Raw genomic sequence first — 11,865 nt, forward strand, 5'->3', positions numbered from 1 at the left:
AGCTTGGTGTCATCAGCAAACTTGCTGAGAGTGCACTCAGTCCCACTGTCCATGTCACCAACAAAGACATTAAACAGCACTGGTCCCAACATCAGCCCCTGAGGAACACCACTCGTCACTGCTCTCCACTTGCACATTGAGCCATTGACCGCAACTCTTTGAGTGTGACCATCCAGCCAATTCCTTATCTACCGAGTGGTCTGTCCATCAGATCCGTGTCTCTCCAATTTAGAGACAGGGATGTTGTGCAGGACAGTGTCAAAATCCACGTGACCTGATGGGATGCACCCATGGGTGCTGAGGTTGTTGGCTGATGTAATTGTAAATTAAAGGATATGCTTACTTTCCCTTACAGTCAAGACCACCAGAGAATGCTATGATTTATTTACATGAAAAACTAAAGGGAAAAAAAAATCAAGTGCTACAGTTCTCAGTTCAAAAGCATCTGAAACATCAGGTAGAAACTCAGTCTTTGGTAGAAAATCAATGCATTGATTTGCTTGGGTTTTTTGTTAAACAAAGACAATGAGAGCAGAAAAAGAGATAAAGGTAAAACAAAGGGCCAAGCAAGAAATTAGCTGTTTATTCTGGAGCCACATTGAGGAAAGTCTATTTTTCAAATCTAGAAGTAAAAAATTATTAATTTTTTAAGCCATCCCTAATTCTGTGGCTTTGGGTGAAGGTCTCTTTTTTAGCTCTGCTAAAATGCAATGTGCATTGACAGTGTCAAGCTCAAATGACTGTATCCTATCAGCTGAGGTAGTGCTCTGAGCTAATGTTTAGCTCTGAAGACTTTTGACTGAACTTCCTATTCAGTCTAAGGCTGAGTTACCTGGGTAGTCTTGATATGGGCCCCATTACACTGAACTGCCACAAGCTGCAATGAAATATGTTGCAAATATCATTGGTAAGAGTGAGTAAAATAAGACGGCAAAGTTGCGGAGGCTGTGGAGCCTTTGCTGAAGAACCTAATGAAATTAATAACTGTTACTCTCTTGGGAGCCATATTCATGGGCATCTATTTTTTTTTTTTTTAATGACCCTATTAAAGGGTCGGAATGTATACAGGAGGCCAGAAGCACTGAAAGAGAAGAAAAAAGGAGCAGTCTTTTCAGTAGGTATATATGAAATTCAATTTAATTGAAAATACTGTAATTTCTCCTTCAGTCTGGTGATGGCTTGATCAAAATAACAAAATGCAATTGATATTGCATAGGGTGATGGCATTTTCATTTCCACATAGCTGATCAGACAGACACTCATTTGTTGGTTCTGTTCCTCCTTTCTTTAGCCATTCATGACAATTTGCAGATCCGGTCATCAATCTTTAAAAAAACTTTTAACAGACCACAGAAAATTGCCCACATTTCAATTTTCATCAGTTTTGTAATAAGAAATACTTTTTGTTACTGCAAAGAAAAAAACCAAACCAAACCAAAACAAAAAAACAACCCTAACACTCAAATTACTTTCCCATGAGCAGCAATTGCTCAAGGCCACTGTCTTATGCTGAGGAATAATATGTTTACAGCTTGCAGTAACTAATAAGTACATATATGATATCTGAAACATGTAGTGTTACAGTTGATCTATTACTGTCTAATAGAAGACTTTGACTCTGTGGTTCTCTTCTAGGAAGGCATGAAAATAGAATTTTTAAAGAACATAAATATTTGAGAACATAACATTTTCTCTGAGAATATAAATTATTTTTTTAAAAAAAATATATATACATGCATCCTATCAACATCAGTAAAGAAGGTCAGAGGCAGAGGGAAGAAGAGGTGAAGAAATCACTGCAATTGCTGGCACTTGTGACAGATGAGATATACCAGAAACAAAAAAGAGAGCAAATAAGCACGTAAGATGAAAGAATCGAATATGGAAAAAGTTGAAATTATTAATAGGGCCTTCATATAATGATACATATTTGGTGATAGAAAAGGCAGCACAAAGTAAATGTAAGACATTTAAAACCATCAAGGTGAAAGGGCTGATGTCTCTTGTGAGTGGCATATTGAGAAAATTTGTCCTTTATAGCGGGGATTCTCAGGAGATTATCATGTCAGTATCAATGCTTCTGTACAGCTAGAATTGTTTCTTCCTCTATAAAAATCCATCTTTCAACAATCAATACGTTCTAGAACTCATAAATTATATTAAAATGTCCTACTTTGTAAAGAAATAGGAAATAAGGATCTATAAAAATGCACTGAAAATTGTATATTAGTTATTCTTAAAACTTAGCTTGCTTTGTGCATTTGGGAAAAAATGTAGTGGTGACAGGCTTTAACTTCCAGTGTCATAAAGCTAAGTCAATAGGAGTTCCATTTGAGCCAGGCCTCATTAATGTAATAACATCTCTGCAGGTTTATTTAAGCTATCCATAATGTGTGCAGCCCTATGGATTTCAGCCAGGCTATATTGACGGTGTTGTTTTTAAAGAAATAAATAGTGCTGATGCTAAGAATATAGAATGGATTTTGCAGTTCTGATCTAATTACTGATATACTTAATTTACAATGGTGTTTTGCAGAATCAGGGGCTTAATCTTAATACTGCAGGCTCTGTAAGGGCAAGAGGGGTAAAAACCAGTTGACAATTACTTTTGTCAATAAAAAAAAGTTTTGTTTTTCTATTGAGACTGTTGACATATAATAGAAACACATTTCTTTACTGAATTTTACTTCACCTGTCTCTTTGATTTGCCTATACTTAATGTTCTGATAGTTCAAAAGATAGATACAGTGCATCTTTAGATCTCTTCAGCATAACCAAAATGCAGTCAGAATCATACATATGCCGTTACAGAAAAGTCTAGAAAATAATTATTTAACACAAGACAGCCTCTAAGTGACTGAAGCAAGATTGAGATTGACAAAAAGATTTTAATATAGAAATCCATCTGGAATGGATGAGAAGCTAGATGTTTTAATCTTTTGTTTTAAGGTAGTTTTTTGCAAATGCCTAGAACTTTCACAAAAAATTATAGCAGCTATGTCAAGGGAATAATAGAAGTGCATGAGAGTCTTCAATAAGTAACTACAGAAAGATTTTTACTACAAAATCAATATACCTTTATATGTATTTTATATGTACATTAATTCATTTGAATAGTGAGCTAATTATTAATATTGATAATAATACTGATTAGCAATACTTCATCTATCAATTAATATATAAATGCATATATTAATTCTGCTATACCATTGTTTAGAGTTGATACATAGGAAACAGCTAAACTAAACAGCAATGTCAAGTGTCAAGAGCTTCACTCTTAGGAGAACTGTTATTAACCAACATCTTGCTCCCCTAAATTTCTGGAGTTTGTTTGCTATGCAGGCTATAGTTGAGCTTCTTTATTTTGGTGAGTGTCAATAAAAAATAAGCTCAGAATCTTCTTCAGCATGTAAGTGCTTGAGATTTAACCCTCAAATGCATGTGAATCAAGCTTCCTGTAGTATATAGCCACAGGTAGTTATAGCCACAGGCCTAATAGCAGACTGTGTAGGACTAAATTGCCTCTCATCTGCTGAGGCACTGGTCCTCCCTGTGTCTAAAGGTTATGCCTTGTCTTTGCTAGGATGAGCTGTGATGTCTTAGGTCTTGGGTGTTTCAGCGCTATAGACTTTTCTGTTCTGAATCTTCAGGGCCTTGCTAACTGAAATCAACACGAATCTATCTATTGACTTAAATGACTGTTAGATGTTAGAATTCCTTAACCCTAACAATGACTGAGTCCCATCTTACATCAGGGTGGTTGGTGTTTTACATATCCTGGTTGTTTTTTTAAATATCCTGCAAATACATTTTGTAAACCTAATCTTGAAAGATGCATCATCTCCAGACAGTGTTTTGATCCCATCAAATGCAAAATTTTGTTTGCTTTTATATTCAGGACTTTCACTTTAGTGAATCAAAGCAAAAGTTGTAATAAGCTTTTATTACAAATAAGGAAACACAATAATTGCAAGTGCAGAATTACAAAGCCTCTAACTTAAAATGAGATAATTATCAAAGGAGCCAAATTTCTGAATTGCAAGGCTTTTAATATTAGCTTTTCAGTGAGCCAAAAGGTCCAGTAAATTGTCTGTAAAACAGACCAAGAACCACATTACTCGTCTGATGTGATATGCTACTATGCAGGCAATCTTAATAAAACCCAGTCTACCACATGAGAGAGACAGAGGTGAGGGCAGAAGCCTTTGGGATCTGTGCAGTTTCTGTCCCCCACCAGGATGGCTGCCACACCAGACTTCAGCTGATAACACACTCCCTCTGCTTTAGGATTCCTGCCCCGATGACCTTTGACTATGTCTGTAAGGACATATGGTGAAGATGAACTTGCACAGGAGTAATGGAAGCAGAATAGTTTGATACGTGAGGGAAGAAAAGACTTTTGGATTTGCACACACTGGTCAACTGGTCAAATCTTGAGAGGTTTTCAATTATTATAATAGATTTGATTTTATTATAAACAAGACATTCAGTATCTTTTTTTAGCCAAATGCAATGCAGTCACTAAGTCACATATATGTTTGAGTAAAGACTGGTCACACCCTGCACTGGGCACAGGTGCCCCGGTGCTGGCGTGGGGGCTGCAGGGGAGGAGATGCCAGGGCCCCAGTGCCAGGCGGCTCAGACAGACCCACTGCAGGGCATGGCTGAGTCCCTCAGCAATGCTGGCGGTACCTCTGGGAAAACCTACTTAAGCAAGAGTAAAAACATTGTGCAGCAGCTCTGAGAGAGAGGAGTAAGGGGTGGAGGGAAGTGTGAAAACCAGCCCTGCAGACACACAGGAGAGAGGAGGAGGAGGGGAGGAGGTGTTTCAGGTGCCCCGGCAGAGATGCCCCTGCGGCCCCGGGAGAGATCCCAGTGGGACAGGTGTTTCCCTGCAGCCCCTGGAGAATCACAGAATCACAGAATCATCTAGGTTGGAAAAGACCTTGAAGATCATCTAGTCCAACCATTGACCTAACATTGACAGTTCTCAACTACACCATATCCCTCAGCACTATGTCCACTCTACTCTTAAACACCTCCAGGGATGGGGACTCCACCACCTCCCTGGGCAGCCCATTCCAACGCCTAACAACCTGTTCTGTAAAGAAATGCTTCCTAATATCCAGTCTAAACCTTTCCTGGTGCAACTTGAGGCCATTACCTCTTGTCCTATCACTTATTACTTGGTTAAAGAGGCTCATCCCCAGCTCTCTGCAACCTCCTTTCAGGTAGTTGTAGAGGGCAATGAGGTCTCCCCTCAGCCTCCTCTTCTCCAGACTGAACAACCCCAGTTCCCTCAGCCGCTCCTCGTACGACATGTGCTCCAGACCCTTCACCAGCTTCGTTGCCCTTCTCTGGACACGCTCGAGTCATTCAATGTCCTTTTTGTAGTGAGGGGCCACAATGGAGCAGATCACAGTGCGGCCCGTGGAGGACCCCACACCACAACAGGTGGACAAGCCCTGAAGGAACTGCGGGCTGTGAACGGCCCACACAGGAACAGGCTTACCCTGAATGACTGCAGCCCGTGGGAGGGACCCACACTGGAGCAGAGGGCAGTGTGAGGAAGAAGAATCAGCAGAGAGGAACTGCTACAGACTGACAATGTTCTCCAACTCCTTGCACCACTTAGGAGGAGAGGAGTCAGGATTCAAGGAGTGAAGTTGAACCTGGGCAGCAGGCAGAGGAAAGGGGTTGTTTTAATGTTTGTCTTTTTGTTTTCCACTACTAAATCAGTAATTAAATATTTATTTTAATTGGCCAGAAATTGAGCTAATTTTCCCAAATCAAGTCTGGTTTGCCCGCAAAGGTAATTGGTAAGCAATCTCCCTGTCTTCATCTCCACCCACGAGCTTTCTCGTTCCTGTTCTTCCCATTTTCTCCCCTACCCCACTGCAGGGGGAGTGAGTGGCTGGGTGAGAGTTTGGCTGTTAGCCAAGGCTAACCCCCACATGCTACTTTATGTGAACCTTCAAGAAAAAAAGTCATTCCTTCAAGAAAAAAAAAAAAATCAAGGAAGTAATTGAAATTATAAGGAATATTACCAAGTAATAGAGCAGCCAAAAATTATCACTAATTTTTAAACTTGTAAAATGGCAATAAATCTGAAAGGGATTTCCCACAGCTTTAAATTCATCTGACAGGATCCTCTCTGTCTCAGAGGAATTTATGCTAATGCTGGTTTGTGGTTGGATTAAGCAGGAACTAGCTTTAAGAGAAAAGTCAATTTCATGAAATTCAATCACAGATTTTCTTCACAGCTGTGAGCAAAAATATCCTGAATTAATATAAATGAAGAAACCTTTTGTAATATTCTTAAAAAACAAAAAGAGAAAATAATTCAAAGAGTAACTCTACATGCAGCTATTAATAATGTTTTTCACCAAACTTAAAAATACTTCTTTTGTGCCATGTCAAAAATTTTATATTTTTTCTTAGAAATAATAAGGGGAGGTTGCCTTCATGTAAAACCTCATGGAAATCAAGGAATGTTTTGCACAGCTACAAAGTGAGTAACAATTCAAAGCCCATGTCATTGTTTCAGCCTTACAGATAACTCAATGCTTTGAAGAAGGTATTATTTCTTTTCTTTTTTATTCAGATACATGATAACCTGGGGCTAGGGTCTGTGTTTAAAAGCGTTTCTTGTTCAAACATGTGAAAAATTAGGCTTTACAAGGCATGTAAGAGTAACAAATTCTACCTCATTTTTTTTCTGATGTTGTCTCAAGAACAAGAAGGCATATGTAACTGTGTGGAATTTTTTCCTTTCTTCAGCAATAATTCCAGTGCTACAAATGCAGTCCAGCTCCCCTGACTAGGAAGCACAGAAATCCAGCAGGCTTTGCTGGGAGATGAACTGTGTTCTAACTAACATTCCTATTTAATAAGGTGGTCTCTGCTGTGTGTTGTAAATATAAAGTAGCTTATTGACTATTATTGTGAATTATTGACTCTATTGCTCTTGGGTGTCGAGGCACAGGGAAAGGCTGTATGATTTTATTGAAGGTAAGAGAAAATAAAAAGGTATTTCTCTGCAGTTTTATTACAGCTTTTTAGGTTCATAGTAGTCCCAGGGAACTCATGCTAAGCAAAGGAGAAATTCCTGAGTATCCTTCCAATTGAAACATTATGTTCCTTCCAGCTATAATACTGAAAATGTTCTGTCTACATCACAAAGGGAGATGAAAGGATATTTTAATAAAAGGATGACCCTCTCAGTAAAAATGTCTATTTTCCCCATGTGCAGCACATAACACCTGCTGTATCCCTATAAAACAAATGATTGATTCTGAATCACTTCATATGGGAGAGTTACCTTGGGAACAAAATCGTGTACCAGCTGTGTCACAGCCATCACTCAACAATTAGCTGAACTGGTCCTCAAGCAGAAACAATGTCACTTTATCTCACAGATCAGAGATTTTAGGTCAAAAGAACACAGCTCTGTACTTAATTTTGCAGTTCTAAGTCAGTCCACAAAAAGCTGCAAAGGGACTTATGGGAAAAACAAAGAGGAAATCTCATTCTGTGGCATATATATTTAATAAACTGAAACTGACAAAAATTAAATATTGTACTTGTTCACTGAAAAGTATATTTTACTTTCAGTACTGATGAAACAGACCTTCCCATAAAATGTTACCCAGCTACTAGATGAATTGTGTAATAAAGTGCAGTCTTATTCTTAAAACATAATAAGAGAAAAGCAAGAGACTTGCTTAGTTCTTGAGTAATCTATATTTTGAAAAATAAATTTTAATTAATTAAAATGCCAATTAAATTATTTGAGGATTTTTTATTAGTGAAACTAGTATTGCTAAGACAGCTCAAGTGGTGACTTTGCAACATGACATTTGTAGTATTGACCTCAGACTTTCAAAAGCACTGTGTTTTTACTAATTTATTCATAAAAAGAGCCTGAACAGTGAGACCCCAGTTCACTATTAAGAACTTCAGTTTTCCTGAGGGCTTACAGGTCTACAGTAATTCTGAGATTACACCTTCCCTTATGAACTTTGATGCCCTGGCATGACTACACAATAGGGGTGCAGGGGGTGCAGTTGCAATGACTTTTTTCCAACCCTACCCATTACTTCTTACTCTTTCACACAACAGAACAGCAGTGAGAGGAGCAAACACTTGAAATTTTCAAGATTAACAAAAAAAAAAGCAGCATCATGACAGCCCTAATGGTAATATCACCCATCCGATTATGAGTAACGAACTGCAGCAAGTTCAGTCTGGAGCCCTGGCCTGAGCTTATTCTTTGAAATAGTTTTCTACACTTTCATAAATTCATAGGAAGAGTTATGATAGAAGGGACCTCTGAAGTTCTTGTACAGTCTCCTGATCAAAGCAGACCTCAGTTGGTAGCTCTCGTTCTTTACCACTTTTGTAACATATCCTCCCCACGACTACGTTTATTTGCAAATAATAAAATGGATTAATAAAAGTGACCCAGCACAAGATGGAGATGGGTACAAAACACAAGAGTGTGAGTAAGAAAATAGTTAGCAGGCAAGTTTTAATCATTCAACAACCTTGATGATAGAAGAATGGAGTGTATGGAATCCTCCTAACCAACTGGTCTTCTAGCAATCTTCCAACAGATGCATGACAGCTACCCATGGGGAGCAGGACTTCTTTCCTCTCTAGTTTCAGCTTTCCATTATTTTGTATGAAATTGTAGATTATCTCAAATGAGGACACTAGTCACCTGAGGCATTTTATACTATTCTAGATTTCTGTAGGGGTAGAAAACATCAAAAGAGACTTTTCCAGGTGGAAAAGAAACAATCACTTGTTGTTCCTTTAAAATTAGGGTATTATGAAAAAGGTGATAATTTTTTTAATAGTGAGCTGCAGAGCAGAATTGCAGTGATCTTTATCGGATGTAATTGTTAATACTATCCTCTTTCTAAATATCTCTGGATTTGTATGTTTGGGTGCTTAAGAAACATTCACACGTAAGATGGTATCCACAGTCTGTTGATTGATAGAAAATATGGCTAAATATTGCGTATTATTTATAGTGAAGGAAGCAAATAATCTATTACTAAAGAGATAATTTGCTACTGAAAAGCTACAACAAAGCTAAGGACTAGGCAAGGCTATGAGGTGTGGGTTAGAAAAGGATTGTGACTCACAGTAGCAAATGTTAGAGTGAAGTATTCCTCTTTAATTAAAGCTTTTTCTGGTTTTCCTGCAAAGGAAAACACTTCAATTAAGATAAAGGCACAATTGTGTGTTATTCTAACCTGAAAAAGCTAATATTGCTTTAAAAATCCTGGACATTTTGAAATATCTGACAGAGATGAAAGAAGTAACATGTAGAGGTAAATTTTTATCTTTGATGACCTGTCATGAAATGTATTGAGTACCAGATGCTGTGAATTTAATTTCAAAGTTGGTTTTGACAGCATGTTCCAATTATATCCTTATTGAAAGGCTAGATTTTTGGTAGATTGACAAGTTTCCTTTTTATTTTTACCTTCTAATGAGTAAAACAATCTGTTACAGTATATTGATCCAGCTTATTTATTTCTGGATATTTAAAATATGGTCTGTTGTCCTTCTCTTCAGATACTTTTACCACCTGCAATACAGCAATAAATATGCTTGTATTTGCAAAAACAGGGGGGAAAGGTTGCTTTTAAGGAATTATTGTTTTTTCTGTGAAAGGAAACTATCTCAAATAAAAGCTATGGGTTTGTTTTAGTTAGAGGGAGGATTACTGTGTTCGAATATGTATTGGCCAGACACTTTACCTAGGCACATTAAGGGTCATGAGCACCCTCAGGAAACACAATAGACCATACAGCCTACTTAAATATCGTGGATTATGACTAGTATTTAGATCTTTTGGCCTGGTTCTGGGCAGCTCATGAGGACCTGCTTCAGAATATTGCTGTTGAAGAGTCATCCTGTGACAGTGATCATAACATATGCAGAGTGTGGGAACAACAAGGATATCCACTGCATCCGTTCAGTTTCAGGAGGGATGCCATCAGCAGAACAGAACTTCTCAGAGTGCAGCAAAAGGATGGGAGACAAGAGCCACAAGTAGTAGAAGGGGAGATTTTGACTGGGGGAAAGAAATCTTTGCTAAAAGCAGGTTTAAGCACTACCCGAAGAAGTGATAGAATCACTGTCCTTGGCAGTTTTTTAAACTGCCCAGAACAAGGCTTTGGCCAACCTCATCTTGCTTTGTAGTTAGCTCTGCTTGGAGCAGGTGACTCTACAAGATGAGCTTCCAGCCTAAATCCTTCTCTAAGTCTACGATTTTTTAAAAAGAGGCTATCAATGCAATAAACCACCCTCTCAGGCAGCATGGAGAGAATTCTGAAGATTACACTGGAAATCCAGAATGCATGCCACTTACTGGAAAGAACTTCAGAAAGACTGGAAAGGAGCTAGCATGGCTGAACAGTGGTGTAAAAGAGCCAAGTAAAAGCAAGTACCACTATGATCCTTCAAAAATGATGAAATAGGAAGGATGATCAATACTGCTAGATTAAATGTAAAAGCATCCTAAGACTGTCCACACAGTGTACAAGTATCAATTTTTAAAAGGCACCAAAACTAACAATAAATCCTTTTTGAATGCTTCAGGAGATGGCAGGCAGAGAGAAAATCAGCAGAAACAATAAGTGATAATGATACAGAAGAGACAGAGAAAAAATAACACAACTGCAGAAAAAATACTTATCACTAATTTATTATTTCTGTACCATTTCCACCGTAACACAGGGAGTATCAAGAAATTGCACCATGAATCCAATTTGGGGATATAAATTGTTCTAAAATTTAAGACATGAATGCTGCCACTGAACCAGCAGAAAAATTCCCAGAATAAAAATTCATGAGATTAAAAGAAGGACGTAGTCCTGAAATAACAAAATAAAAATGTGCCAGACAGTGATTAATGGTTATAATCAATGGAGTACAGCTGATCTGGATAATTCAGCAATGGGGGTTGGGTCTCAACTGTGCTGATGTTAATTACATTATATTTTCATTTAGCTTGTTTTTTGTGTTAATTTAATAGTGGCACAAGATATTAATGCTATTACAGCCAAAGCAGTATCCTAATCACATTATTTATATTATAGCCATAATATGAATTTCCACCTGTGTGAGCATTTGAGTTTCCATTCTGTGAAAATCAAAAGCAGATTTCAAAAATACACCTGTGGCTTTTCATATCACACATGATTATGTGCACATGCACATGGAACATCATTAATACTCCAAGACTGCATTACTTAATATACTTATCAAGAAAGATTTCTACCATAATTGTGTCCTTGTTTGTTTATATTGCAGTCTGTATGTTAAAAAGGGAATTACTCAACCTTTTTTCCTTGTAAACTTCTTAATATTTACTTCACATTTTCAAAGATCAAAAGATGGGCAGAATAATGCAAGCTCTCTCTTAAGGTAGCAAAGACACTTGGGTAGCCAGGAAGACCAAAACTTTTGAAATAAATAAGAAGTAAATTCTGTATGCATGGCAAAAACACACTTTTTTAATTCTGATGGGATAACAGGTAGTCAAGATAATGTGCAAAATAACTTTAGTAGTATATAGCATAGATTAGATTTATTGATAATTCTTAGAAGCACACAGTATTTTCCATCTGCTTATGTAATGAGACAGACAATCGGAAAAGCATAAGAACTTAACCATATGCTTTGATATGCTGGGAAATGCTCAACACATCCAGCCTCCATTTAAGTTTAGGATGGTTGTTCAGAAGTTAAAAGCTTTGTACTATGGACAAGGACATAACAACGTTCAAGTTGATGCAAGAAAAAAATAGTATAGCTTCATCTAATGCAACACCACCCCAACCGTTA

Source organism: Strix aluco, chromosome 1 (genome assembly GCF_031877795.1).
Source record: "Strix aluco isolate bStrAlu1 chromosome 1, bStrAlu1.hap1, whole genome shotgun sequence".
Classification (NCBI taxonomy): Eukaryota; Metazoa; Chordata; class Aves; order Strigiformes; family Strigidae; genus Strix; species Strix aluco.